The following is an 8487-nucleotide window of genomic DNA, read 5'->3' on the forward strand; positions in this document are numbered from 1 at the left end:
GAATATCAAACGGAATGAAACTTTCAGGAACGTGATTTTCGGAACGAACATGATCCAGAGGACTTGGACCCTACGTCAAGCAATCAATGAGGAGGGCACGAGGTTAGGGGGCGCCCCCCCCCCCCCCCCCAGGCGCGCCCTGCACCCTTGTGGGCCCCCTGTTGCTCCACCAACGTACTCCTTCCTCCTATATATACCTACGTACCCCCAAACTACCAGATACAGAGCCAAAACCCTAATTCCACCGCTGTAACTTTCTGTATCCACGAGATCCCATCTTGGGGCCTTTTTCGGAGCTCCGCCGGAGGAGGCATCGATCACGGAGGGCTTCTACATCAACACCATAGCCTCTCCGATGAAGTGTGAGTAGTTTACCCTAGACCTACAGGTCCATAGTTATTAGCTAGATGGCTTCTTCTCTCTTTTTGGATCTCAATACAAACTTCTCCCCCTCTCTTGTGGAGATCTATTCGATGTAATCTTCTTTTGCGGTGTGTTTGTTGAGACCGATGAATTGTGGGTTTATGATCAAGTTTATCTATGAACAATATTTGAATCTTCTCTGAATTCTTTTATGTATGATTGGTTATCTTTGCAAGTCTCTTCGAATTATCAGTTTGGTTTGGCCTACTAGATTGATCTTTCTTGCAATGGGAGAAGTGCTTAGCTTTGGGTTCAATCTTGCGGTGTCCTTTCCCAGTGACAGTAGGGGAAGCACGGAACGTATTGTATTGTTGCCATCGAGGATAACAAGATGGGGTTTATTTCATATTGCATGAGTTTATCCCTCTACATCATGTCATCTTGCTTAAAGCGCTACTCTATTGTCTTGAACTTAATACTCTAGATGCATGCTGGATAGCGGTCGATGTGTGGAGTAACAGTAGTAGATGCAGGCAGGCGTCAGTCTACTTGTCTCGGACGTGATTCCTATATACATGATCATACATAGATATTCTCATAACTATGCTCAATTATGTCAATTGCTCAACAGTAATTTGTTTACCCACCGTGAATACTTGTGCTCTTGAGAGAAGCCACTAGTGAAACCTATGGCCCTCGGGTCTATCTTCCATCACATTAATCTTCCAATACTTAGTTATTTCCTTTGCCATTTATTTTACTTTGCATATTTATCATAAAAATACCAAAAATCTTATCTTATCATATCTATCAGATCTCACTCTCGTAAGTGACCGTATAGGGATTGACAACCCCTTATCGCGTTGGTTGCGAGGATTTATTTGTTTGTGTAGGTGCAAGGGACTCGTGCATTGCCTCCTACTGGATTGATACCTTGGTTCTCAAAAACTGAGGGAAATACTTACGCTACTTTGCTGCATCACCCTTTCCTCTTCAAGGGAAAACCAACGCAAGTGCTCAAGAGGTAGCAAGAAGGATTTCTGGCGCCGTTGCCGGGGAGATCTACGCAAAAGTCAACACACCAAGTACCCATCACAAACCCTTATCTCCCGCATTACATTATTTTCCATTTGCCTCTCGTTTCCCTCTCCCCCTCTTCACCCTTGCCGTTTTATTCACCCTCTCTCTCCATCCTCCCTCTCTTTCTCTATTCGCCTCTTTTTCGCTTGCTTGTCGTTATGGCTAGTAGGGCTGGGCGTTCAGTTAATATGGTTACTATGGTTTGGTTTATTCGGTTTTTTATAATTTCGGTTTTAGAGAAATGGCAACCGAAATAATCACACAAAAAATAGAAACCGAACCATATTAACCTAAATATATTGGTTCGGTTTATTCGGTTAACAGAAAAACCGAAGTACGTGCACCAATTAGAGCCACCACTTATATGACCAGCTATTTGCACTGCACATGTACACGAGAAGATATATGGATAGAAATCGTACAAGTACTTGCTGGTACACTAGCTCTCATGGCAATCGTTTCTTGCAAAACAATACTAAAATATTCCTGCTAGTAGTAGATCAAACTGATCACTACATGGAGTTACGTTCATAGTGTACAAGCTACTTGTACTGAGATTTGAGAGATTAGAACTTGGAGAAGCAAGCAGATGGCTTACGTCCGTCTCAACCACAGGATTTGTTGCTGACCGCCGAACGCCGACTCGCCGGAGCCGACTCGATGAGTAGCTGATCTGGCATCTAGGGTTGGAGAGGAGAGGGCGTCGCCTGACGAAAGGATCGAGCGATGGGCGTTGACTAGGGTTTCACGTACATGTGATGTGAACGTCGGATGATTATATACCTATACATTAGGCAAATCAAAGGCTGTTGGGCCGAAGGACAAATGGGTTGCGCTCAGCCGCTCACAGGGCACAGCCACAATCACGTACTGGTGGGGTGGCCATCGTAGAAAAATAACGGTTTCTTTGGTGATTTCGGTTTGTGACCGTATGAAACCGAAGTTGCACCGAACACCCAATGGAAAATAAAATTGCCACCGAACCAAAAAACCATACACCAAATAAACACATAAATTGGTTAAATCGGTTTGGTTCGGTTCGGTTTTTCGGTTTTCGGTGTGAGTGTGGCTAGTCCCCTATCTTCTCCGTTGTCTCCCGAAAATGAAGTTCTTAATTTTAAGCAAAGGGAAGGAGAAAACCTAAAAGACGCTTGGTATAGAATTTTCAATGCTCAAAATAGATCTACCAGGAAGCAATCTACTTCTATTCTTCCTCGCAATTTTTATGTAGGTGCTATTGCTTGGCACAGATATGTCCTTGATACCATTACCGGAGGGAACTTCTTGGGTAGCCACACTTTTGATTCCTATAATGCTATGATAGATTTATTTGGCTCACCCCCTCTTTTGGTTAATGGAACTATGTTAACTTTGGAGCATGTAATGCAAAAACTTGAAATTATTGAAAATAAAGTTGCTACCGTTGAGTTAATTGAAAATTCCGATAAAAAGATCCACAAACAAATTACCCAATATGGATCTAAACTAGGAGTAAATTTGAAAAATATTAAAGATAAGGAACCTATAGTTAATGAAAGAATAAATCATGATTCCACTAGAATCAATAAACTTGAGGGTATCATTACCAACTTGGGAACCGCTTTTTCTTCCGTAAAGAATACTCTAAGTCCTCCAACTAAAATTGCCAAGCTTATGTATGTTCCTAAAAATAAGGGTGAATCCTCTAGCAAAGAAACTGTGGATCTCAAATCTATAAGTATTCATCCTAATCTTTTTGCTATCATTAAGGAACCATTTGCCACTAATGATTTTTTCAATCTTGTGCCTAGAAGTTTGATTATTGATAAAAGGAAAGAAACTCCTAAAGGTTATAGATGTCTCATTAAAGAATTACCAACTAAAGATATCTAGATCTATCCTTGCTTTTTATGCCTAGCTAGGGGCGTTAAACGATAGCGCTTGTTGGGGGGCAACCCAATTTTATTTTTATCCCTTTCTTTTTGCTCCTGTTTAGTAATAAATAATTTATCTAGCCTCTGTTTTGGTTGTGTTTTTTGTGTTTAATTAGTGTTTGTGGAAAGTAGAACCGTTGGGAAGACTTGGGGAAAGTCTTTTTAATCTTGCTGTAAAAAACAGAAACTTTAGCACTCACGAGAATTGCTGCCATTTTTATTTGGAAAGCGCTATTTAGTTAAATATTTTTGCAGATGATTAATAGATAAATTCCTCACGTCCAGAAATTTATTTTAGAGTTTTTGGGGTTCCAGATCTTGCGTTAGATACAGATTACTACAGACTGTTCTGTTTTTGACAGATTCTGTTTTTCGTGTGTTGTTTGCTTATTTTAATGAATCTATGGCTAGTAAAATAGTTTATAAACCATAGAGAAGTTGGAATACAGTAGGTTTAACACCAATATAAATAAAGAATTAGTTCATTACAGTACCTTGAAGTGGTGTTTTGTTTTCTTTCGCTAACGGAGCTCACGAGATTTTCTACTTTAAGTTTTGTGTTGTGAAGTTTTCAAGTTTTGGGTGAAAGATTTGATGGATTATGGAACAAGGAGTGGCAAGATCCTAAGCTTGGGGATGCCCATGGAACCCCCAAGATAATCTAAGGACACCTAAAAGCCAAATCTTGGGGATGCCTCGGAAGGCAAACCCTCTTTCGTCTACTTCCATCGTAACTTTACTTGGAGCTATATTTTTATTTACCACATGATACATGTTTTGCTTGGAGCACCTTGTATGATTTGAGTCTTTGATTTTTAGTTTACCAAAATCATCCTTGCTGTACACACCTTTTGAGAGAGACACACATGATTCGGAAATTTTTAGAATACTCTATGTGCTTCACTTATATCTTTTGAGTTATATAGTTTTTGCTCTAGTGCTTCACTTATATCTTTTAGAGCACGTCGGTGGATTTGTTTTATAAAAACTATTTTTCTCTCATGCTTCACTTATATTATTTTGAGAGCCCTACAAAACAGCATGGTAATTTGCTTTAATTATGTTAGGCATTCAAGATTAAATAATTTTTTTTCTTATGAGTGTGTTGAATACTATGAGAAGTTTGATACTTGATAATTGTTTTGAGATATGGAGATGGTAATATTAGAGTCATGCTAGTTGAGTAGTTGTTAATTTGAGAAATACTTGTGTAAAATTTTGTGATTCCCGTAGCATGCACGTATGGTGAACCATTATGTGATGAAGTCGGAGCATGATTTATTTATTGATTGTCTTCCTTATGAGTGGCGGTTGGGGACGAGTGATGGTCTTTTCCTACCAATCTATCCCCCTAGGAGCATGCGCGTAATACTTTGCTTTGATAACTTGTAGATTTTTGCAATAAGTATATGAGTTCTTTATGACTAAGGTTGAGTCCATGGATCATACGCACTTTTCTTCCTTCCACCATTGCTAGCCTCTCTAATACCGCGCACCTTTCGCCGGTATCATACACCCACCATATACCTTCCTCAAAACATCCACCATACCTACCTATCATGGCATTTCCATAGCCATTCCGAGATATATTGCCATGCAACTTTCCACCGTTCCGTTTACTATGACATGCTCCATCATTGTCATATTGCTTTGCATGATCATGTAGTTGACATTGTATTTGTGGCAAAGCCACCGTTCATAATTCTTTCATACATGTCACTCTTGATTCATTGCATATCCCGGTACACCACCGGAGGCATTCACATAGAGTCATATTTTGTTCTAAGTATCGAGTTGTAATTGTTGAGTTGTAAGTAAATAAAAGTGTGATGATCATCATTTTTATATCATTGTCCCAAGTGAGGAAAGGATGATGGAGACTATGATTCCCCCACAAGTCGGGACGAGACTCCGGACGAAAAAAAGAGGCCAAAGAAGCCCAAATAAAAAAAGGAGGCCATAAAAAAGGCCCAAACAAAAAAATATGAGAGAAAAAGAGAGAAGGGACAATGCTCCTATCCTTTTACCACACTTGTGCTTCAAAGTAGCACCATGATCTTCATAATAGAGAGTCTCCTATGTTACCACTTTCATATACTAGTGGGAATATTTCATTATAGAACTTGGCTTGTATATTCCAATGATGGGCTTCCTCAAAATGCCCTAGGTCTTCGTGAGCAAGCAAGTTGGATGCACACCCACTTAGTTCCTTTGGTTGAGCTTCCATATACTTATAGCTCTAGTGCATCCGTTGCATGGCAATCCCTACTCACTCACATTGATATCTATTGATGGGCATCTCCATAGCCCGTTGATACGCCTAGTTGATGTGAGACTATCTTCCCCTTTTTGTCTCCTCCACAACCACCATTCTATTCCACCTAAAGTGCTATGTCCATGGCTCACGCTCATGTATTGCGTGAAGATTGAAAAAGTTTGAGAACACCAAAATTATGAAACAATTGATTGGCTTGTCATCGGGGTTGTGCATGATTTAAATACTTTGTGTGGTGAAGATAGAGCATAGCCAGACTATATGATTTTGTAGGGATAACTTTCTTTGGCCATGTTATTTTGAAGAGACATAATTGCTTAGTTAGTATGCTTGAAGTATTATTATTTCTATGTCAATATTGAAATTTTGTCTTGAATCTTTCGGATCTGAATATTCATACCACAATTAAGAAGAATTACATTGAAATTATGCCAAGTAGCATTCCACATCAAAAATTCTGTTTTTATCATTTACCTACTCGAGGACGAGCGGGAATTAAGCTTAGGGATGCTTGATATGTCTCCAAAGTATCTATAATTTTTGATTGTTCCATGCTATATTATATTATGTTTTGGACATTATTGGGCTTTATTATACACTTTTATATTATTTTTAGGACTAACCTATTAACCGGAGGCCCAGCCCAGAATTGCTGTTTTTTGCCTATTTTAGGGTTTCGCAGAAAAAGAGTATCAAACGGAGTCCAAACGCAATGAAACTTTCGGGAACGTGATTTTCGGAACGAACATGATCCAGAGGACTTGGACCCTACATCAAGCAATCAACAAGGAGGGCATGAGGTAGGGGGCGCGCCTACCCTCCTAGGCGCGCCCTCCACCCTCGTGGGCCCCCTGTTGCTGCACCGACATACTCCTTCCTCCTATATATACCTACGTACCCCCAAACTACCAGATACGGAGCCAAAACCCTAATTCCACTGCCGTAACTTTCAATATCTATGAGATCCCATCTTGGGGCCTTTTTTGGAGCTCCGCCGGAGGAGGCATCGATCACGGAGGGCTTCTACATCAACACCATAGCCTCTCCGATGAAGTGTGAGTAGTTTACCTCAAACCTACGGGTCCATAGTTATTAGCTAGATGGCTTCTTCTCTCTTTTTGGATCTCAATACAAAGTTCTCCCCCTCTCTTGTGGAGATCTATTCGATGTAATCTTCTTTTGCGGTGTGGTTGTTGAGACCGATGAACTGTGGGTTTATGATCAACTTTATCTATGAACAATATTTGAATCTTCTCTGAATTCTTTTATGTATGATTGGTTATCTTTGCAAGTCTCTTTGGATTATTAGTTTGGTTTGGCCTACTAGATTGATCTTTCTTGCAATGGGAGAAGTGCTTATCTTTGGGTTCAATCTTGCGGTGTCCTTTCCCAGTGACAGTAGGGGCAGCAAGGCACATATTGTATTGTTGCCATCGAGGATAACAAGATGGGGTTTATTTCATATTGCATGAGTTTATCCCTCTACATCATGTCATCTTGCTTAAAGCGTTACTCTGTTCTCTTAAACTTAATACTCTAGATGCATGTAGGATAGCGGTCGATGTGTGGAGTAATAGTAGTAGATGCAGGCAGGAGTCGGTCTACTTGTCTCGGACGTGATGCCTATATACATGATCATACCTAGATATTCTCATAACTATGCTCAATTCTGTCAATTGCTCAACAGTAATTTGTTTACCCACCATGAATACTTATGCTCTTGAGAGAAGCCACTAGTGAAACCTATGGCCCCCGGGTCTATCTTCCATCATATTAACCTTCCAATACTTAGTTATTTCCTTTGACATTTTTTTACTTTGCATCTTTATCATAAAAATACCAAAAATATTATCTTATCATATCTATAAGATCTCACTCTCATAAGTGACCGTGTAGGGATTGACAACCCCTTATCGCGTTGGTTGCGAGGATTTATTTGTTTATGTAGGTGCGAGGGACTTGTGTGTGTCCTCCTACTGGATTGATACCTTGGTTCTCAAAAAACTGAGGGAAATAGTTATGCTACTTTGCTGCATCACCCTTTCCTCTTCAGGGGAAAACCAACGCAAGTGCTCAAGAGGTAGCACTTACCATCTACTCTCTTCTACTGCTTCAAGATGAAGGCTACCAGAAGCGTAGTCTTCGATAGGACTAGCTATCCCCCTCTTATTCTGGCATTCTACAGTTCAGTCCATATATACTACCCCTTTCATTGATGACAATGCATATGTGGTGTAGCTCATTGCTTCCGAGTACTTTGGATGAGTACTCACGGTTGCTTTGCTCCCCCTTTTCCCCCGTTTCTATACCTGGTTGTTGCAACCTGACATTGGAGCCCAGGAGCCAGACGCCACCGTTGACGACGACTCCTACTACACTGGAGGTGCCTACTACTACGTGCAGGCCGCTGACGACGACCAGGAGTAGTTTAGGAGGATCTCAGGCAGGAGTCCTGCGCCTCTTTCAATCTGTATCCCAGTTTGTGCTAGCCATCTTATGGCAACTTGTTTAACTTATGTCTGTACTCAGATATTGTTGCTTCCGCTAACTCATCTATGATCGAGCTCTTTTATCCGAGTCCTCGAGGCCCCTGGCTTGTAATATGATGCTTGTATGACTTATTTTATTTTTAGAGTTGTGTTGTGATATTTTCCCGTGAGTCCCTGATCTTGATCGTACACGTTTGCGTGTATGATTAGTGTACGATTGAATCGGGGGCGTCACAAGTTGGTATCAGAGCCGACTGCCTGTAGGAATCCCCCTTCCACACTCCTTGGCCGAAGTCGAGTCTAGACATTGCAAAACTTTTACTAACATGGCTATGTGTCTTACGGGGCCACATCGGCATTTGGGTGG

At 40.7% G+C, this 8487-nt stretch overlaps 1 pseudogene; it reads right to left on the minus strand.

Annotated features, from left to right (window-relative positions):
- Positions 1–1815: 1815 nt before the first annotated feature.
- LOC125519138 overlaps positions 1816–8487 on the minus strand; it is a 9456-nt pseudogene continuing 2784 nt past the window's right edge.

This window comes from Triticum urartu, chromosome 7, assembly GCF_003073215.2.
Source record: "Triticum urartu cultivar G1812 chromosome 7, Tu2.1, whole genome shotgun sequence".
In the NCBI taxonomy this organism is placed as follows: Eukaryota; Viridiplantae; Streptophyta; class Magnoliopsida; order Poales; family Poaceae; genus Triticum; species Triticum urartu.